The sequence below is a fragment of the Onychomys torridus genome, chromosome 1 (assembly GCF_903995425.1).
Source record: "Onychomys torridus chromosome 1, mOncTor1.1, whole genome shotgun sequence".
Taxonomy (NCBI): Eukaryota; Metazoa; Chordata; class Mammalia; order Rodentia; family Cricetidae; genus Onychomys; species Onychomys torridus.
The window spans coordinates 12,481,818-12,504,915 of record NC_050443.1 but is presented as its reverse complement, the minus strand read 5'-3'; positions in this window follow the sequence as shown (position 1 = coordinate 12,504,915).

Sequence of the window (23,098 nt, the reverse complement as noted above, 5' to 3'; positions counted from 1 at the left end):
CAGGTCCAGTCCCCTCTTCCCTTCACTCATGCTGAGCAAAATGTCCATGCATAGGGCCCAGGCTTCAAAAAGCCAGCTCATGCACTAAGGACAGGTCCTGGTTCCACCGCCTGGGAGCCTCTCAAACAGATCAAGCTATTCAATTGTCTCACTTATCCAGAGGGCCTGATCCAGTTGGGGGCTCCACAGCAGTTGGTTCATAATTCATGTGCTTCCATTTGATTGGCTATTTCTCCCTGTGCTTTTTGCAATCTTGGATTCGACAATTCACGCTCTTGCAGACCCTCCTCTTTCTCAATAGTTGGACACCTGGAGCTCCACCTGGGGCCTGGCTGAGGATCTCTGCATCCACTTCCATCAGTTATTGGATGAGAGTTCCAAGATGACTGTTAGGGTGTTTGGCCATCTGATCACCAGACTAGGTCAGATCAGGCTTTCTCTCAACCATTGCCAGCAGGCTACAGATAGCTTGATCTGTTTGGGAGGCACCCAGTCTGTGGGACCAGGATCTGTCCTTAGTGCATGAGCTGGCTGTTTGAAACCTTGGTCTTACAAAGGGACACTTTGCTCAGTCTGGAAGGAGGTGACAGGACCTGCCTGTACTGAATCCACCAGGTTTAAATGAATCCCCAGGGGTGCCTTGATCCTGGAGGACATGGGAATGGAGGGGAGGGACTGGGGGAAGGTAGGGGTGGGATTGGGAGGGGGAGGACAGGGGAACCCATGGCTGATGTATAAAATTTAAAACACATAATAATAAAAAATATTAAAAAAATAAAGTTAGTATCTATTAACTTAAAAAAAAGAGTTTTGGTATTAAATCTTCTTTGAAGATCTTGTAGAATTCTGCAGTGAAACCATCTGGCCCAGGCGTTTTTTTGGTTGGGAGACTTTTAATGACTGATTCTATTTCCTCAGGGGTTATTGGACTATTTAAATGGTTTATCTGGTCTTGATTTAACTTAGGTATGTGGTACCTATCCACAAAATTGTCCATTTCTTTTAGATTTTCCAGTTTTGTTGAGTAGAGGTTTTTGAAGTATGACCTGATGATTCTCTGTATTTCCTCATTGTCTGTTGTTATGTCCCCCTTTTCATTTCTGATTTTGTTAATTTTGATGCTCTCTCTCTGTCTTTTGATTAGTTTGGATAAGGGCTTGTCTATCTTGTTGATCTTCTCACAGAACCAACTCATTGTTTCATTAATCCTTTGTATTCTCTTTATTTCTATTTTATTGATTTCAGCTCTCAATTTTATAATTTCCTGGTGTCTGTTCCTCCTGGGAGACTTTGCTTCTTCCTGTTCAAGGGCTTTTAGGTGTGCTGTCAAGTCACTAGCATGAGATTTCTCCAGCTTCTTTATGTGGGCATTTAGTGCTATGAATTTCCCTCTTAGCACTGCTTCCATAGTATCCCATAAGTTTGGGTATGTGGTGTATTCATTTTCATTGATCTCTAGGAAGTCTTTAATTTCTTTCTTTATTTCTTCCTTAACCCATTGGTGATTCATTTGAGCATTATTCAGTTTCCATGAGATTGTAGGATTTCTGTAGTTTTTTCTGTTGTTGAAATCTAACTTTAAACCATGGTGGTGTGATAGAACAGAGGAGGTTATTCCAATTGTTTTGTATCTGTTGAGATTTGCTTTGTGGCCAAGTATGTGGTCGATTTTAGAGAAGGTTCCATGGGGTGCTGAGAAGAAGGTATATTCCTTTTTGTTTGGGTGGAATGTTCTGTAGATATCGATTAAGTCCATTTGAGCCATAACATCAATTAAGTCCAATATGTCTCTGATAAGTTTCAATTTGGCTGATCTGTCCAGAGGTGAAAGTGGGGTGTTGAAGTCTCCCACTATTAATGTGTGGGGGTTTATATGTGATTTAAGCTTTAGTAATGTTTCTTTTACATATGTGGGTGCCCTTTTGTTTGGAGCATAAATGTTCAGAATTGAAACTTCATCGTGGTGGATCTTTCCTGTGATGAGTATGTAATGTCCTTCATCATCTCTTTTGATTGATTTTAGTTTGAAGTCTATTTTGCTGGATATTAGGATGGCTACACCAGCTTGCTTCTTAAGACCATTTGATTGTAAAGTCTTTTTCCAGGCTTTTATTCTTAGGAGGTGTCTGTCTTTGAATTTGAGGTGTGTTTCTTGTATGCAGCAGAAAGATGGGTCCTGTTTTTGTATCCATTCTGTTAGTCTGTGTCTTTTTATAGGTGAATTAAGTCCATTGATATTAAGGGATATTAATGACCAGTGATTGTTTGTTCCTGTTGTTATTTTTATTTTTTTGGTGGTAATGTGTGTGTACTTCTCTTCTTTGGGATTTACTGCTGTGGTGTTATCTATTGCCTGTGTTTTCATGGGTGTATCTGCCTTCCTTAGGTTGGAATTTTCCTTCTAGTGCTTTCTGTAGGGCTGGGTTTGTGGATAAGTAATGTTGAAATCTGGTTTTTTCTTGGAAGGTCTTGTTCACTCCATCTATGATGATTGAAAGTTTTGCTGGGTATATTAGTCTAGGCTTGCATCCATGGTCTCTTAGTGTCTTCATTATATCTGTCCAGGTCCTTCTGGCTTTCAAAGTCTCCATTGAGAAATTGGGTGTTATTCTGATGGGTTTGCCTTTACAAGTCACTTGGTATTTTTCCTTTGCTGCCCTTAATATTCTTTCTTTATTCTGTACATTTAGTTGTTTAATTATTATGTGGCAAGGGGACTTTTTTTTTGGGTCTAGTCTGTTTGGTGTTCTATAGGCCTCTTGTATCTTCAAAGGCATTTCCTTCTTTAAGTTTGGAAAGTTTTCTTCTATGATCTTGTTAAATATATTTTCTGTGCCTTTGAGTTGGTATTCTTCTCCTTCCTCTATCCCTATTATTTGTAGGTTTGGTCTTTTCATGGTGTCCCAAATTTCTTGGACATTTTGGGTCATGACTTTGTTGGTTTTAGTGTTTTCTTTGACTGATGAATGTATTTCTTCTACTGTGTCTTCAACACCAGAGATCCTCTCTTCCATCTCTTGCATTCTGTTGGTTATACTTGCCTCTGAAGTTCCTGTTTGTTTACTCAGATTTTCTATTTCCAGCATTTCTTCTGCTAGTGTCTTCTTCATTTTTTCTATTTCCCTCTTCAGGTCTTGGACTGTCTCCCTTGCTTTTTCATGATTTTCTCTCAAGGACTTATTGTTTTGTTCTGCTTTAATTGTCCTTTCCTCTAGTTTTTATAGTGTTCTTCCCATTTTTTGTTTGTCTGTCCCTGTACTTTATTTTTGATTTCTTGTATATAAGGCTCTAGCCTCTTCATGATGTTACTTATAAGGTTGTTTTCTTCTTCTTCTTCTTCTTCTTCCATTCTGTGATGTTCAGGTCCAGCTGTTGGAGAAGGGCTAGGTTCTGGTGATGCTGTATTGCTCTTTATTTTGTTGTATGAACTTCTGCCTTGGCATCTGCCCATCTCCTTGTGGGTTTGTTCTTGGTCTTATCAGTGTACTTGGTCCAGACAGAGCTGAAAGATTTAGGGAGCCTCTCTCTAGTCCAGATGGAAGCTCTGGGCCAGATGGTAGCTCTAGTCCAGATGAGAGTGCTGGTCGGATGGGAGTTGGGGGTCTGGACTCTGAGTCTCAGGAAGTCCCTGGGGTCTCCTTATCTTGTCCAGATGGGAGCTCCTCTTGTCCAGATGGGAGTTCCTCTGGTCTCTGGTCCAGATGGGAGTTCCAGGGCAGGATGGAAGCTTGTGGCTGGTCTCTGATTCTCAGGAAGTGGCTAGGGTCTCTGGCAGATGGGTGTGGGCGCAGGGTGTGGAGACTGCAGGGTCTGCCTGCAGTCTTGGAAAAGGGGAGCCTTCCTGCAGGGCCCACTAATTGGCCGGAAACTGGGGCCAAGTTGGGCAGGTCCTCCCAGGATGGCCTGTGTCCAGCGGTGGGACCCAGGGGCAGTTGCCTCTCTCACTATAACCCCAGGCAATCACCTCTGTTCGGTCTCAACAACTCTTGCTCATACAATCCCTCCTTTTTCTTGCTGATTGGACTCCCAGAGGTCCACCTGGGGCCTGGCCGTGGATCTCTGCATTTGCTTCCATCAGTCATTGGATGAAAATTCTAGCATGACAGTTAGGGTGTTTGGCCATCTGATCACCAGAGCCGGTCAGTTTGGGCTTTCTCTCGACCATAGTCTATTGTGGAGGTATCTTTGTGGATTTCTGGGGACCTCTCTAGCATTTTGCTTCTTCCTATTCCCATGGTGTCTCCATTAATCATGGTCTCTTTTTCCTTGTTCTCCCTCTCTGTTCTTGATCCAGCTGGGATCTCCTGCTCCCCTCAGCTCTCTTTCCCTCAACCCTTGCTCTTCATTACCCCCCCCCCCCCAGGTCTAGTTTGCTCATGTAGATCTCATCCATGTTGTAGGACAATCCCTGTGTCTTTCTTAGGGTCCTCTTTACTAGGTAGTTGTGAGTAGCAGTCTAGTTATCCTTTGTTTTATATCTATGATCCACCTATGAGTGAGTATATACCATGTTTGTCTTTCTCAGTCGGTGTTACCTCACTCCTAATGATTTTTTCTGGATCCATCCATTTGCCTGCAAACCTCATGATGCCATTTTTTCTCTGCTGAGTAGTACTCCATTGTGCACCATATTTTCTTTATCCATTCTTCAGTTGAAGGGTATCTAGGTTGTTTCCAGGTTCTGGCTATTATGAATAATGCTGCTATGAACATAGCTGAGCATGTGCCATTGTGGTATGATTAAGCATTGCTTGGAAATATGCCTAAGAGTGGTATAGCTGGGTCTTGGAGGAGATTGATTCCCAACTTTTTAGGAAAGTGCCATATTGATTTCCAAAGTGGCTGTAAAGCTTGCATTCTCACCAACAGTGGAGGAGAGTTCCTTTTGCTCCACATCCTCTCCAGCATAAGCTGTCTTCAGTGTTTTTGATCTTATCCATCTTTCTTATGGGTGTAAGATGGTATCTCAGAGTTGTTTTGATTTGCATTTCCCTGATGATGAGGGATGTTCCTTAAATGTATTTCAGCCATTTGAGATTTCTCTGTTGATAATTCTCTGTTTAGCTCTATAGCCTGCTGAAGGCTGCAGGAATATATCATAAGTACTCAGCTGGTTATGGCAAAATAACTACCTGGGAGATCAAGGATTTCCTCCAGAGGAAGCCAAATTCCAAGGAGCCTTTGGTGTTATTTGGATTGTTAAATATCAGCTGTCTTCTGTTATGAAAATCATGTGTGCCTTCATAGTTTTCCCAATTGACTTTTCCCTAAGAAGGGCTAACAGTATAGACTGATCACTCTCTGGACATACACATTCCAGGTATTTGGAGAACAGCCTCAGGAAAGGCTTTCTCTAGAATCAGATATCTCCTTTAGCCACTTTCAAGGACTAGCAGTAATAACACTCCACATGAAAGTCTCCTGATTTACACAAGGAGATACTACCTAGGTCAGGTGGACGTTAAGTAATAGCTTTACACAATTTGCTCAGACCCTCCTTTCTTACAGCCTTACTAACTTTATAGACCTCTAACTCCTTACCTAACCACTTCTAGGAATATTTTTAGATAACCTTCTTCACTGACAGCTATGCTCAGCCAAAATCCCAGTTCAAGCCTCCCTGTAATTATCATCATTGGCAGCATCTGGCTAGGTCCATCCCCAGACAGAGGAAAGTACTTTATCAGAGACACCTCTGTACTCCCTAAGAACAGACTTAAGTATCCAGGCTACCTGTTTGAGAAGGCCTGGCAGATGTGCCAATTAAGCTTTACTTCCTCCTTTCCCAAATCTTCCCTCTAGTTTCAGATCTCCCTTTAACTATCACCAGAGGCATCTAGCTGTACACAGGTTGCCTAGCGACTGAGCACACTTTCTCCCACCCTGCAGATAAATGGCAGATAGCTTGGACAGATAGGAGGACAGACAGGAAAAAAGAAGACAGTTTTATTTCCTCCCATTGACCTAGCAACTTATAGATTCTTAACATTTTCTACCAATCACGTTTAAGATTATAGTTGAGCACATAAGATCCCTCTTCTTAGTTATTACCTGAATTCAGCCTTTAGTTAATTCATTTCCTCATTCGTCATTTCCCTTTGGGGTTGCAAAAAAATTAATGGTTATTGCATCTCTATATGATTCTTATCACCCCTCTGTTTGACCCAGGAAGCCTGGCTTTGTACTGCTAAGTGAATACTGCTTGTAAGTGTACCAGGACTTCCAGGGCACATGGATGATGGAGAAGAGAAAAGAGAATGGAAGAACTAGATGGGTAAGAACTTGATAGAAACAAACTGAGATGGGGAAGAACTAGATTGAAGGGCTAGAAGAGAGTATTAGAGGAATGAGATGGAAGATGAGGAAGAGCCAGATGGGGAGGTACTAGCTGGGTAAGAAAATGCTGAAAAGGACCTAGATGAGGCAGAATTAAGATGAGAGAATTAAGATAGAACTTAGAGGAAGCAATAGATAAGTACAGAGAGAAATAAGGCAAGAAAGGAGCTAGGCATGAAAACAGAACTGAAGCTGTGTATATAGGATGTTATGCCAGAGGATTAAAGCAAGTGGACTATTGAGCTTGGTGTGCTGAGATTCTATTTCCTCAAAATAGTCCTCACCATTAGTTCTCTCTCCTGAGCCCCTGGGATGTCTAACATTAAGGCTGGTCCCTCTAATACTATACAAGAATAGCCCATTTCTTAATTGGACTGTTGGGCATTTTGATGATTAATTTCTTGAATTCTTTATATATTCTGGATATCATCCCTCTGTCAGATGTGGGGTTGGTGAAGACCTTTTCCCATTCTGTAGGCTGTCGCTTTGTCTTGTTGACCATGTCCTTTGCTCTACAAAAGCTTCTCGGTTTCAAGAGGTCCCATTGATTGATTGTTTCAGTGTCTGTGCTACTGGTGTTATATTCAGAAAGTGATCTCCTGTGCCAATGTGTTCAAGACTACTTCCTACTTTCTCTTCTATCAGGTTCAGAGTAGCTGGATTTATGTTGAGGTCTTTGATCCACTTGGACTTAAGTTTTGTGCACAGTGACAGATATGGGTCTATTTGCAGCCTTCTACATGTTGACATCCAGTTATGCCAGCACCATTTGTTGAAGATGCTTTCTCTTTTCCATTGTACAGTTTTGGCTTCTTTGTCAAAAATTATATGTTCATAGGTGTGCAGATTAATGTCAGGGTCTTCAATTCAATTCCATTGGTCTACATGTCGATTTTTATGCCATTACCAAGCTGTTTTTTTATTACTATAGCTCTATAGTAGAGCTTGAGGTCAGGGATCGTGATGCCTCCAGAGGTTATTTTATTGTACAGGATTCTTTTAGCTATCCTGAGTCTTTTGTTTTTCCATATGAAGTAGAGTATTGTTCTTTGGAGGTCTGTGAAGAATTGTGTTGGTATTTTGATGGGGATTGCATTGAATCTGTAGATTGCTTTTAGTAAGATTGCCATTTTTACTATGTTAATCCTGCCTATTCATGAGCATGGGAGATCTTTTCATTTCTGATTTTGTTAATTTGGATGCTCTCTCTCTGTCATTTGGTTTGTTTGGATAAGGGCTTGTCTATCTTGTTGATTTTCTCAAAGAACCGACTCTTTGTTTCATTAATTGTTTTGTATTGTTCTCTTTGTTTCTATTTTATTGATTTCAGCTCTCAATTTGATTATTTCCCGGCATCTAGTCTTCCTGGGAGAATTTGCTCCTTCTTGTTCTAGAGCTTTCAGGTGTGCTGTTAAGTCACTAGTGTGAGATTTCTCCAACTTCTTTATGTGGACATTTAGTGCTATGAATTTTCCTCTTAGCACTGCTTTCATGGTGTCCCATAAGTTTAGGTATGTTGTACATTTATTTTCATTTAATCCAAAGAAATCTTTAATTTCTTTCTTTATTTTTTCCTTAACCCATTGGTGATTCAGTTGAGCATTATTCAGTTTCCATGAGATTGTAGGTTTCCTGTAGTTTTTTTTTTTTTTTTTTTTTGAAATCTAACTTTAAACCATGGTGGTCTGATAGAACAGTTATTCCAATTGTTTTGTATCTGTTGAGATTTGCTTTGTGGCCAAATATATGGTCGATTTTAGAGAAGGTTCCATGAGGTGCTGAGAAGAAGGTATATTCTTTTTTGTTAGGATGGAATGTTCTGTAGATTTGATTATGTCCATTTGAGTCATAACATCAGTTAAGTTCTTAATTTCTTTGTTAAGTTTTGATTTGGCAGATCTGTTCAGTGGTGAGAATAGAGTATTGAAGTCTTCCACTATTAATGTGTGTGGTTTTGTATGTGATTTAAGCTTTAGTAATGTTTATTTATATATGTGGGTGTCCTTGTGTTTAGAGCATAAATGTTCAGAATTGAAACTTCATCTTGGTGGATCTTTCCTGTGATGAGTATGTAATGCCTTTCTTGATCTCTTTTGATTGATTTTAGTTTGAAGTCTATTTTGCTGGATATTAAGATGGCTACACCCACTTGCTTCTTACAACCATTTGGTTGGAAAGACTTTTCCCAGCCTTTTATTCTTAGGTAGTTTCTGTCTTTGAATTTGAGGTGTGTTTCTTTTATGCAGCAGAAAGATGGGTCCAGCTTTTGTATCCATTCTTTGTCTTTTTATAGGTGAATTAAGTCCATTGATATTGAGAGATATTAATGACCAGTGATTGTTCATTCCTCTTTTTTTTTTTTTTTGGTGGTTGTGTGTGTATACTTCTCTTCTTTGGGGTTTACTGCTGTGGTGTTTTCTATTGCCTGTGTTTTCAAGGGTGTATCTGAGTTCCTTAGGTTGGAATTTTCCTTCTAGTGCTTTCTGTAGGTCTGGGTTTGTGGATAAGTATTGTTTAAATCTGGCTTTTTCTTGGAATGTCTTGTTCACTCCATCTATGAACACTGAGAGTTTTGCTGGATCTATTAGTCTACTAGGCTGGCATCCATGGTCTCTTATTGTCTGAATTACATCGTCCAGGTCCTTCTGACTTTCAAAGTCTCCATTGAGAAATCAGGTGTTATTCTGATGGGTTTGCCTTTATAAGTCACTTGGCCTTTTTCCTTTGCTGCTCTTAATATTTTTCTTTATTCTGTATGTTCAGTCGTTTAATTATTATGTGGTGTGGGGACTTTTTTGGGGGTCTAGTCTGTTTGGTGTTCTATAGGCTTTGTATCTTCATAGGTTATTTCCTTCTTTAAGTTGGGAAAGTTTTCTTCTATGATCTTGTTGAATATATTTTCTGTGCCTTTGAGTTGGTATTCTTCTCCTTCCTCTGTCCCTATTATTTGTGGGTTTGGTCTTTTCATGGTGTCCCAGATTTCTTGGACATTTTGTGTTATAATATTTTTGGCATGGGTGTTTTCTTTGATGAATTCATTTCCTCTATTGTATTTGCTACACCAGAGATCTTCTCTTCCATCTCTTGGATTCTGTTGGTTCTGCTTGCATCTGTGTTTTTGGTTTGATTACTCAGATTTCCTGTTTTCAGCATTCCCTCTGTTTGTGTCTTCTTCATTGTTTCTATTTTCCTTTTCAGGTCTTGGACTTTTTTCCTCACCTGTTTCATTGCTTTTTCACAGTTTTCTTCAAGGGATGTATTGTTTTCTTTTGCTTTATTTGTCCTTTTCTCTAGTTTCTTTTTTAAATAGGGTTCTTCCAAGTTTTTATTTGACTTTTCATTTTCTTTTATTTTTTCCTCCACTTTTTTGTTCATCTTTTCCTCAATTTCATTTTTCATTTTTTCTTTAAAAGCTTCTAGCATCTTCATGATGTTATTCTTAAGGTTGCTTTCTTCTGCTTCTTCCACTTTGCAATGTTCAGGTCTTGCTGTTGGAGGAAGGCTAGGTTCTGGTGATGCTGTATTGCTCTTTATGTTGTTGTATGTACTTCTGCCTTGATATCTGCCCATCTTGTGGATTCATTCTTGGTCTTATCAGTGCTCTTGGTCCAGCCAGAGCTGATGGATTCAGTGTTTCAGGAAGCCTCTCTTGGTCCAATGAGAGGTGGCAGATTCTACTTCTCAGAAAGCCACTCTTGTTCTAATCAGGACTGCCAGATTCCCTGTGTCTTGAGTTTACTCTTGGTCCAATGACAGCTCTTTGTCCAATGCAAGCTCTCTCTTTCTCTGGGCCAGGTAGGAGCTCTCTGGGATAGTTGGGAGCTTTCTGGGCCTGATGGGAACTCTCAGGGCCAGATGGGAGCTCTGTGTCAGATGGGTCTTGAGCGGATGGGTGTGGGGCAGGGAGTATAGGTTGCAGGTTCTGCTGGGGGGGTCTTGGAGAAGGGGAACCTTCCTTTGGGAGCCCTGCCCAATAGCTGGCAACTGGGGCCAAGTTGGGCGGGTCTTCTCTGGGATCGGCTGGGGCCCAGGGATGGGACCAAGGGGCAGGCCTCCCTGGACATGACCCCAGACACTCACCTCTGGTCCAGATGGGAGCTTTGGGCCAGATGAGACCTGGGGGCTGGTCCAAGACCTGTAATTTTTCTGATGTCAAAGGCCATTGTTCTACCCAGATAGGCTTGTCGTTAACCACTTTAAAGGTTGGAACCTTTGAAAGACTAAGAGCTGCTGTGCCCTGTTTTTGTACAACCTGAATGGCCAGTGACTCTTCTTTATAATACCTTTAATTTTTTTCTCATATGCATATGTTAAATTATGTTTTTTCTGAGATTGGAGGAATGTTAATCTGAGTATTTCGTTGCTGTAAAAAAAATCACATCCCCTTATCTTCATTGCTATAGTAGCCACATATTGCTTTAACTTTTCTCTCTCTCCTTCTGGCCCTAAGCATTAGACCCATCTTTCATTTTGTTTTACCTGAGATGGATTTCCAATCCCTAAAAGCTGAACATTTACCTTCTGAATAGGCCAATTTGGATGCCAAGATTTTGGTGCAATTATTGTTACATTTTCCCCTGTGTCTACACGACTTTCAATTACAATGTAATTTATTCATATTTTTAGCTTTGGTCTTTGATCATTTATAGAAGTCTGCCAAAATATTTACTTTATGGTTTCTCCCAAAATTGTTATCTTCTAAAGCTGTTTTATCATCCAAAGCAGTATGATTTTCTACAATAGGCATTAGGTCCTTTAATTGCTGTGGGGAGGAGTTTCCCCTATGTTGACAGGGAATGACTGAACCAAATTTGACATGTGGGCCCCAAGGTGTTTTCCATTGGCAAAGGGTTACCTTGTCTGTACCTGTTGATCCATATTCATTGGTCCAATGTCGGCCATTGCTGCACCTTCTGCCTATTCCAGAAGTGAGGGGCATTCTGTTTGGTTTATTCCTAGAAAAGACATTGTTTTTAGGATACCCTGTCTACCATCCCTTTTTAGGTAACCTTGTTTGCCACAATTAAAATATCTGGCATTTTATTTTTCTTCAAACCTCTGGAAATCACCTCTGCATCATGGTTATGAGATTCAATATTGACTGTGTTTCATTTCCATTCCTGTATGGGTGCTGTTCTTGCCTTTAAAGGCCTAATTTGCATCATGCATTCACATTTTCAGAATTCAGAGATTCAATTATTATTTGTATAGCTTCTGAATTTGGTATCCTCCTATTTGAAATTAGTCTTTGTAAGAAATCAGTGAAGGCTTATTTTGGGCTCTGTATAACTTTAGTAGATGACTCTGTTTTCTTTCTTACTTCTCTAATTCTGTTCCAAGCATTGAAGGTTGCTGCATGGCATAGAGCCAGCATGTGGTTCTCACATATAGACTGTTTTTGAATATCAGCATAATCACTCTTTCCAAGAAGTTGGTCTTGGGAGATTTCAATACCTCTAGCCCTACTTCATTGTTCATGGTCCTAACCCCATCTTTCAACAAGGTCTTCCACTGCAATTGAGGACCAGGCTCCAATAGTGCTGTCACCAAGTCTTTCTAGTCTTGTTGGAAAATTCTGTTAGTAGTTGACCATGAATTTAACATCTGCTTCATGAAAGGTGAATTCATACCATATGAGACTATTACTTCCTTAAACCTCCTCAGATCTTACAGGAGTCTAATCAGCTCTTGCATAGCCTTGGGGATACCTGTCATTTGGCAATTGTTCCCATAAGGAGACAGGATAAATTAAAGTTGGCTGTTTGATAACCTTGGGCTGTTTCTCTCTAATTACATTAATTTAATGGTGAGTTTGGTTCTTCTTTATATTCCTGTCTGTGTCTGAATATCTCTATTATCTGTTTTAATAATTTTTTACGGCTTATAATATATTAGTAAAAATTGCATTGTTGTAGTGATTCCATATTATGAGTAGTAACCTTTCCCAAGGCCAGTATCTTATGAATAGCAAGTTTTTCTAAGGCTTGTATCTTATCACTCAATTACTCATATATGGCGCTGATAGCAACCAACTTTTTAAGGGAAAAACCAAGAATTACCAAACTAATAATGATTATAATTGACATTATGTAAATCCCAATTAAGTTCGTTATCTCTGCATTTAATTGTTCTATTTTTAAACCATCCACTGTGTTATCATACAGAGACTTAAGTCCCTCCATCGTAACAGTATGTCCCATTTTAAAATTTTTAAAAATTCATTTTACATGCCAACCAAAGATACCCCTCTCATCTCCTTTCCACTCCTCCCACCTTTCCCCTGACACACTGTCCCATCTCCTCCTCCAAAAGAGTGGGTCCTCCCATGGGGGGACAGCAAAGCCTGGAGCATTCAGTTGAGGCAGGACTAAACCCTCCCTCCTGCATCAAGGGTGAGCAAGGTGTCCAATCATAGGTAATGGGATCCAGATAGCCAGCTCATGCACCAGGGATAGACCCTGATCATACTTCCAGGGGCCCCTCAAACAGACCCAGAAACACAACTGTCTCCCGTATGCAGAGTCTGTTCCACAGCTGTCAGTCTAAAGTTCGGGAGTTCCTATGAGCTTGGTTCAGTTGTCTCTACAGATTTCCCCATCATGACCTTGACCCCCCCCACACGCTCAAATAATTTATCTTCTATCTCTTCATCTGGATTCCCAGATCTTAGTTTTGTGCTTGGTTGTGGATCTCTGCATCTGTTTTCATCAATTACTGGATGAAGGCTCTATGATGACAATTAGGTGTAGATGTAACCATCTTGTTAAATAAGAAACACAGCCAATTGCAGAGTTAAAAGTCAAGAGGTCAGTGCATTAGCTGAGAGCTGAAAACCTTACCCTTCACTGTTGCTGCTGTCTTTCCTCTCCACCAGAGAGCTACTTCTGTGTGTTTTTCTTTTTTATAGACTTTCTGTTCTGCTTTCTCATTGGTTGTAAACCCAGCCACATGACCTCCTCATCACTCCCTGTCTGTACATACCTCCAGGTTTTCTATTATTGGTATTGAGATTAAAGGTATGTGTCGCCATACTGGCTGTATTCTTGAACACACAGAGATCTGCCTAGCTCTGCCTCCCAAGTGCTGGGATTAAAGGGGTGCGCCACCTCCGCCCAGCTTCTGCTATGGCTTGCTCTGACCCCAAGGCAACTTTATTAACATACAAATAAAATCACATTTCAATACAAATAAAATATCACTATAATTAGGGTATTCACCAATCAGATTACTAGGGTAGGCCAGGTCAGGCATCTTCTCCACTATTGCTAGTAGTCTGATCTGGGGTTATCCTTGTGGATTCCTGGGAATTTCCCTAGCACCAGGATTCTCCCTTACCCCAAAATGTTTCCCTCTATCAACATATGTCTTTTATAGCTCTCCCACTCCATCCTTCCCCCAGCTTGACCAGCCCATTCCCTCATGTTCTCATCCCACATCCCCTCCCCTCTATAGCCTTGCCACCCCTGGTTTGTTCATGGAGAGGTCATCTATTTCCCCTTCCCAAGGAAATCCATGTGTCCTTCTTAGGGTCCTCCTTTTTTTCCTGGCTTCTTTGGAGCTGTGGGTTGTAGTCTGTTTATCCTTTGCTTTATGTTTAGTATCCACTTATGAGAACATACCATGTTTGTCTTTCTGACTCTGGGTTACCTCACTCAGGATGATATTTTCTAGTTCCATCCATTTGCTTGCAAATTTCATGTCTTTCTTTCTTTCTTTCTTTCTTTCTTTCTTTCTTTCTTTCTTTCTTTCTTTCTTTCTTTTTTTACAACTGAGTGATACTCCATTGTGTATATGTACCACATTTTCTTCATCCATTCTTTGGTTGAGGGGCATCAAGATTGTTTCCAGATTCTGGCTATTACAAAGAATGCTGCTATGAACAATGTGGAGCAAGTGTCCTTGTGGTGTGATTGAGCATCCCTTAAATATATGCCCAAGAGTGGTATCCTTGGGTCTTGAGGTAGATTGATTCCCAATTTTCTGAGAAAGTACCATACATTCCAAAGCAGATGTACAAGTTTGCACTCCCACCAACAGTGGAGGAATGTTCACCTTGCTCCCTATCCTTCCAGAATAAGCTGTCTTCAGTATTTTTGATCTTAGCCATTGTGACAGGTGCAAGATTATATCTCAGAGTTGTTTTAATTTGCATTTCCCTGATGACTAAGGATGTTGAGCAATTCCTTAAATGTCTTTTGGCCATTTGAGATTCTTCTGTTGAGAATTCTCTGTTCAGCTCTGTAGCCCATTTTTTCCTTGGATTGTTTGGTATTTTGATGTCTAGTTTCTTGAGTTCTTTATATATTTTGTATATCAGCCCTCTGTCAGATGTGCAGTTGGTGAACATCTTTTCCCATTCTGTAGGCTGTTGTTTAGTTTTATTTACCATGTCCTTTGCCTTACAGAAGCTTCTTAGTTTCAGGAGGTCCCATTTATTAATTGTTGCTCTCAGTGTCTGTGCTATTGGTATTATATTTAGGAAGTGGTGTCCTGTGCCAATGCATTCTATGATATTTCTTACTTTCTCCACTTTCAGGTTCAGTATAGCTGGGTTTAGGTTGAAGTCTTTGATTCACTTGGATTTGAGTTTTGTGCATGGTGATAGATATAGATCTATTTGTATTATTCTACATGTTGACATCCAGTTATGCCAGCACCATTTGTTGAAGATGCTTTCTTTTTTCCATTGTACAGTTTGGCTTCTTTGTCAAATCAAGTATTCACAGGTGTGTGTATTAGTGTCAGGATCTTCAATTCGATTCCATTGATCCACATGTCAGGTTTTATGCCAATACCAAGCTGTTTTTTTTTTATTACTATTGCTCTGTAATAGAACTTGAGGTCAGGGATGATGATGCCTCCAGAGGTGGCTTTATTGTACAGGTTTGTTTAGCTATCCTGGATTTTTTTTCCATATGAAGTTGAGTATTGTTTTTTGGAGGTCTGTGAAGAATTGTGTTGGGATTTTGACAGGGATAGCATTGAATCTGTAGATTACTTTTGGTAAGGTTGCCATTTTCATTATATTGGTTCTACCAATCTATGAACATCAGAGATCTTTCCATATTCTGATATCTTTTTAAAATTTCTTTATTCAGAGACTTAAAGTTCTTGTCATACAGGTCTTTCAGTTGTTTGATTAGAGTTACCGCAAGGTATTTTGTATTATTCATGGCTATTGTAAAGGGTGATATTTCTCTGATTTCTTTTTTGGTCTGTAACATGAATCTTTTTTTTTTCATTTTTCTTTATTGAGAAATTTTCTACTCACTCCACATACTATCCACATATCCACCCTCCTCCTTCCTCCCACCCCCAGCCCTCTTTTCCCAAGCAATCCTGCATCCCCACATCCCCCAAATCGAGGTCTCCCATGGGGAGTCAGCACAGCCCAGCACACTGAGCCTAGACAGGTCCAAGCCCCTTCTTACTGCACCAAGGCTTTGCAAGGTGTCACACCACAGGCACTGGATTTCAGAAGCCTGCCCATAGACCAGGGACAGGTCCCGATCCCCTTGCCTGGGTGCCCCCCAAACAGTTTGGGCCAAACAACCATCTTCCATATCCAGAGGGCCTAGTCCAGTCCCATGGGGGCTCCACAGCTACCAGTCCACAGTTCATGGGCTTCTACCAGTGTGGCCGGTCATTTTTGCACATCCTCCCATCATGATCTCCATGTCCCTTGCCTGCAGTATTTCTCTTCTCTCTCATCAATTGGATTCCCGGAGCTCAGCCTGGTGCCTGGCTGTGGATCTCTGCATCTGCCTCCATCAGTCACTGGATAAAGGCTCTATGATGACAGCTAGGTTATTAGCTAGGCTGGTCACCAGAGTAGACCAGTCCAGGCAGCCTCTGGACCACTGCCAGCAGACCAAGGTAGGGTCAACCTTGTGGATTCCTGAGAGCCTCCCCAGCACCCAGGCTCTTCCTATTCCCATCATGTCCTCATCTATCATAGTATCTCCGTCCTTGTCCTCCCACTCTGTCCCTGTTCCAGCTCAACCCTCCCATTTCCCTATGTTCTCATCCCGCACTCCTGGCCCTCTGCCACCCCCACCCCCACTCCACTCATGTAGATCTCATCCACTTCTCCTTCTCAGGGTTGGTCATCCATGTGTCCTTCCTAGGGTCTTTTTCTGTTAGCTAGCATCTCTGGAGTTGTGGGTTGCAGTCTGGTCATCCCTTCCCTCCCATTTAGTATCCATTATGAGTGAGTAAATACTATGCTTGTCCTTCTGAGTCTGGGTTACCTCACTTAAGATGATATTTTCTAGTTCCATCCATTTGCTTGCAAATTTCATGATATCATTGTTTTTTACTGCTGAGTACTACTCCATTGTGTATATGTGCCATATTTTCTTTATCCATTCTTCAGTTGAGGGGCATCTAGGTTGTTTCCAGGTTCTTGCTATTATGAATAATGCTGATACGAACATAGTTGAGCACGTGTCTTTGTGGTAAGATCGAGCATTTCTTGGGTATATGCCCAAGAGTGGTATAAATGGGTCTTAAGAAAGACTTATTCCCAATTTTCAGAAACTGCCATACTGATTTCCAGAGTGGCTGTACAGGTTTGCATTCCCACCAACAGTGGAGTAGTGTTCCCCTTTCTCCACATCCTCTCCAACATAAGCGGTCTTCAGTGTTTTTGATCTTAGCCATTCTGACAGGTGTAAGATGGTATCTCAGAGTTGTTTTGATTTGCATTTCCCTGATGACTAAGGATGTTGCATAATTCCTTAAATGTCTTTCAGCCATTTGAAAGTCTTCTGTTGAGAATTCTCTGTTAAGCTTTGTAGCCCATTTTTTAATTGGATTGTTCAGTATTGTGAAGTCTAGCTTTTTGAGTTCTTTATTTATTTTGGATATCAGTCCTCTGTCAGATGTGGGGTTGGTGAAGATCTTTTCCTATTCTGTAGGCTGTCGTTTGTCTTATTGACCAAGTCCTTTGCTCTACAAAAGCTTCTCAGTTTCAGGAGGTCCAATTTATTAATTGTGGCTCTCAGTGTCTGTGTTACTGGTGTTATATTTAGGAAGTGGTCTCCTGTGCCAATTCATTCCAGACTACTTCCTACTTTCTCTTCTATCAAGTTCAGTGTAACTGGATTTATGTTGAGGCCTTTGATCCACTTAAGCTTTTGGACTTAAGTTTTGTGCATAGTGACATATATAGATTTATTTGCAGCCTTCTACATGTTGACATACAGTTATGCCAGCACCATTTGTTGAAGATGCTTTCTTTTTCCATTGTACAGTTTTGGCTTCTTTGTCAAAAATGTATATGTTCATAGGTGTGTGGATTAATGTCAGGGTCTTCAATTCGATTCCATTGGTCCACATGTCGGTTTTTATGCCAGTATCAAGCTGTTTTTACTACTGTAGTTCTATAGTAGAGCTTGAGGTCAGGGATTATGATGCCTCCAGAGGTCTAACATGAATCTTAAATGGTCTCATTAATAAAAAAAACCCACAGAGCTGGATATTGGGAAGAAAACTGAAAGATCAGAGAAACAAAACAAGCCATAGCCAACCTCACCTTGCAAAGTCCTCAGCTGTTCTTTTTTCTACAGATTGAAAGTCTCTAAGTTGTCACCCAAATGGATCTCACCTGAACTGCTCAAAAGCCTCTAGTTTCTGGTCCTCATGCCCTATATATATTTCTCCTTCCTGCAATCACTTCCTAGGATTAAAGAAGTGTGTCCTTCCCAAATAAAGACGTGAGATCTCAAGTGCTGGGATTAAAGGCGTGGGTCACCAGGCCTAGCTCTGTTCCCGGTGTGGCCTTGAACTCACAGAGATTCAGATGGATCTCTGTCTCCTGAGTGATAGGATTAAAGATGTGTGTGCCACCACATTATGGCTTCTATGTCTCATCTAGTGGTTGTTCTATTCTCTGACCCCAGGTAAGTTTATTTTGTTTGAACACAAAATATCAGCACATTGGTCCCTTTATCATTGGTATTTAGGAAGGCTACTTTTTTTTTTTTTTTTTTAGTTAATCATGTATCCTGCCACATTACTAAAGGTGTTTATCAGTTGTAGGAGTTCTCTGGTAGAATTTATGGGGTCACTTATGTAGACTATCACATCATCTTCAAATAGTGAATGTTTGACTTCTTCCTTTCCAAATTGTATCCCCTTGATCTCCTTTTGTTGTCTTATTGCTCTATCTAGAACTTCAAGTACTAATTGAATAGATATGGGGAGAATTCCTGATTTTATTGGAATCACTTTGATTTTCCTACATTTAATTTCCTATTGGCTCTCAGCTTGCTGTTAATTGCCTTTATTTTGTTTAGGTATGTTCCTTGTATTCCTGATTGCTCCAAGACCTTTATCATGAAGTGGTGTTAGATTTTGTCTAAGACTTTTTTAGCATCTAATGAGATGATCATGTGTTTTTTTCTTTCAGTTTGCTTATATGATGGATTACATTGAAAGATTTTTGTATATTGAACCAACCCTGCATCTCTGGAATGAAGCCTACTTAATCATGGTGGATAATTTTTTTGATGTATTCTTGGATTCAGTGCCAGCATTTTATTGAGTATTTTTGCATCAATGTTCATGAGACAGATTGGTCTGTAATTGTCTTCTTTGCTGCATCTTTATGTGGTTTGGGTATCAGGGTTTCTGTAGCCTCATAAAAAGAGTTTTACAATTATCCTTCTGTTTCTATTGTGTGGAACAATTTGAGAAGTATTGATATTAGCTGGTCTTTGAAGTTCTGGTAGAATTCTGCACTGAAACCATCTGGCTCTGCATTTTTTTTCTGGCTCGGAGACTTTTATTGACTGCTTCTATTTCCATAGGAGTTAAAGGTCTATTTAAATTGTTTATCTGGTCTTCATTTAATTTGGGTATGTGGTACCAATCCAGAAAATTGTCCATTTCTTTCAAATTTTCCAGTTTTGTGGAGTAACAGTTTTTGAAGTATGACCCGATGATTCTCTGGATTTTTTTTTTTTTGTTGGTTGTATGTCTCCCTTTTTGTTTCTGATTTTGTTAATTATTCTGCCTTCTGATTAGTTTGGATAAGGGTTTTTCTATCTTGTTTATTTTCTCAAAGAACCAACTCTTTGTTTAATTGATTCTTTGTGTTGTTCTCTTTGTTTCTATTTTATTGATTTCAGCTCTCAATTTGATTATTTCCTGGCATCTATTCCTCCTGGGTGAGTTTATTTCTTCTTGTTTTAGAGCTTTTAGGTGTACTGTTAAGTCACTAGTGTGATATTTCTCCAATTTCTTTATGTAGACATTTAGAGATAAGGACTTTGCTCTTAGTACTGCTTTCATATTGTCCCATAAGTTTTGGTATGTTGTACATTCATTTTCATTGAATTCTAGGAAGTCTTTAATTTCTTTATTTCTTCCTTGACCTGGTTATGATTCAGTTGCACATTATTCAGTTTCCATGAGTTTTTAGGCTTTCTGTAATTTGTGGTGTTGTTGAATTCTAACTTTAAGGTATGGTGCTCTGATAACATTCAGGAGGTTATTTCATTTTTTTTTTTTGTATCTGTTGAGATTTGCTTTGTGACTGAGTATGTGGTCAGTTTTAGAGAAGGTTCCATGGGGTGCTGAGAAGAAGCTATATTTGTGTTTGTGTGGAATGTTCTGTAGATGTTTATTAAGTCCAGTTGAGTCATAGTGTTTCTTAGTTCCCTTATTTCTCTGTTAAGTTTCTGTCTGGCAGACCTGACCATTGTTGAGAGTAGGGTGTTGAAGTCTCCCACTATTAGTGTGTGGGGTTTGTTTTGCGATTTCAGCATTAGTAATGTTTCTTTTACATATGTGTGTGCCCTTGTATTTGGGGCATAAATATTCAGAATTGAGACTTCATCATGTTGGATTTTTTTCTGTGATGAATAGGTAATGTTTTAGTCAATCTCTTTTGATTAATTTTAGGTCACAGTCTATTTTGTTAGAAATTAGGATAGCTACACCAGCTTGGTTCTTATATCCATTTAATTGGAAAGACTTTTCTCAGCCCTTTACTCTGAGGTAGTATCTGTGTTTGAAGTTGAGGTATGTTTCTTGTATGCAGCAGAAGGATGGATCCTGTTTTATATTCATTCTGTTAGCCTGTGTCTTTTTATGGGTGAATTGAGTCCATTGATATTAATGGATATTAATGACCGGTAATTAACAGTTAATTTCTGTTACTTTTGGTGGTAGTGTTTTGTGTTTCCTTCTTTGGGATTTGTTGGTTCGAGATTATCTATTGCCTGTGTTTTCTTGGGTGTATCTAACTACCTTAGACTTTATTTTTCTTTCTAGTGCTTTCTGTAGGACTGTATTTGTGGATAGGTATTATTTAAATCTGGTTTTGTCATGGAATGTCTTGTTTACTTCATCTATGGCAAGCAAGAGTTTTGCTGGGCATAATAGCCTGGGCAGGTATCTCTGGTCTCTTAGTGTCCGCATCATATCTATCCAGGACTTTCTGGCTCTTAGAATCTCCATTGATAACACAGGTGTTACTCTGATGGGTGTGCCTTTATATGTTACTTTGCCTTTTTTTTCTTGCAGCTCTTAATATTTTTTCTTTATCTGTAGAGTATCAGTCTTATTAAATAAGAAACATGGAGCCAAATGCAGAATTAAAAGCCCAAGAGGTCAGAGCAGTAGCTAAGAGCTGATATTAAAATCCCTTTCTTATCCTTCACTGCCACTGCTGTCTTTCCTCTCAGAAAGAGACCTACTTCTTGTGTGTCTGTCCTTTTATTGACTTTTTGTTCTGCCTTCTCATTGGTTGTAAACCCAACCACATGACCTCCTCATCACTACCTGTCTATACAGATCTCCAGGTCTTCTATGGTTGGTATTAAGATTAAAGGTGTGTGTGTCCATGCTGGTTGTATCCTTGAACACACAGATCTGTCTGTCATATGATCTGGATTAAAGGTGTGTGCCACAACTGCCCAGCTTCTGCTATGGTTTGCTATTTGCTCTGACCCCCAGGCAACTTTATTTATTAACATACAAATAAAATCACATTTCAGCACAAATAAAATATCACCATATTTATCCTGTAAGTTTAGTGGTTTGATTATTATGTGGCAAGGGGACTTTTTTTTTTTTTGATCCAGTCTATTTGGTGTTCTGTAAGCTTCTTGTATCTTCATAGGCACTTCATTCCTTAGGTTGGGAAAGTTTTCTTCTATGATTTCATTGAATATAGTCTCTGTGCCTTTGATCTGGTATTCTCTCTTTTATTCTTTTTTTGAGCTGAGGATCGAACCCTAGGCTGTGCACTTGCTAGGCAAGCACTCTACCACTGAGCTAAATCCCCAACCCCCTCTTCTTTTATTCTTATGTTTGGTCTCAGGGAGCACTCTTGGTCCAGTCGGCACTGGCAGTGTTTGTGTCTTAGGAAGCTGCTGTGGTCTTGGGTGGATGCATGTGTTTGGGGGATGGATTGGGGCTTTTAGGTTACAGGGTCCATTGGGTGGGTGTTGGTAGTTAGGACTGCCTGAAGGAGTCCTGGATGCTTGATAGCAACTTTGGCTGCAATGGGTTGTGCTCCTGTCCTAAGGCATAGAGGCTAGGGTGATCAGCCAGTGGAACAATGACTCACATCTGGGTTCTATTGGAGCCGGCAGAGTCTGTCTGTTTCCCATTTTTAACATGGGAATCTCTCTCTCTCTCTCTCTCTCTCTCTCTCTCTCTCTCTCTCTCTCTGTGTTTTAACTAAGTCCCCCGTTATGAATTCCCAATTGTCTCACCAAATCTGCTGCTGATGATAGTGATGTATGAGGGTGACTACTGCTAAATAGCACATCTGAGCAGAGAAAACAAGCAGTATATATCCTAGTTAAGGACAGCTGCCTCTAATAGCATCTTAGCAACCTAAGGTCTAGGAAAAGCCCACAATCCACAGGGGAAAAAGCCAAAGAGCCAGATTTCTGCATGGTGGGGGGGAACATTGGAAACCAGCACATCTGAACAGTGAGATGGATATTACTAAAATTTGAGACCTCACTATCCATTCACAGGAATATGAAGAATTTCAAGAGCACTCATTAATTATATGCTAACTGTTGGGTGGCCTAGATGCAATGGACAAATTCCTACAAACCTGGATTCTTTAGAGATGGAAGTGTGAAAGAAACAAAATGAAATAGCTGTATAACCAATAAGATTGAATCAATAAAAAACTGACAAAATTCCACAGACTTTGATGATAAAAACACTGAAACTGGATAGATAGAAGTCCAGCTTAGTATAACAAAGGCCATACATAGAAATCCACAGCCAACATCATATTCAGCGGGGAGACTGACAGCTTTCTCTCTAAGATTAGGAGGAACACTGGATGCTGCTGTGACCACTTCTGTTCAAGAGACCCTTAGGAGTGCTACACAGAGCCATTAGGTAGACAATGAAATAAAAGGTGCCCAATTACAAGGTGGTAAAAGGTATATATCTATATCTGTATATCTATCTGTAGATGACAGGAACTTGTTCATAGAAAATCCTGAACATTCTACAGAAAGTCCACAAAACCAAATGAGCAAAACTAGCAAAATTGTTGGCTAAGAAAATGAACATGTCCAAATGAGCTTTATTTCTGTTTACTAATATTGACCATAAACAATTAGATTTTCATTTTTCCTGGCAGTAGTGGTGCTTGAGCCTAGGGCCTCAGGCATGCCAGGCAAGTGTTCAGCCCCTGAGCAACAGTCCTAGTCTTAACAGTGAACAATTGGAAAGGTAATTAAGAAAGTATTTATTTGTGAGAGCACCAAAAAGAATAAAA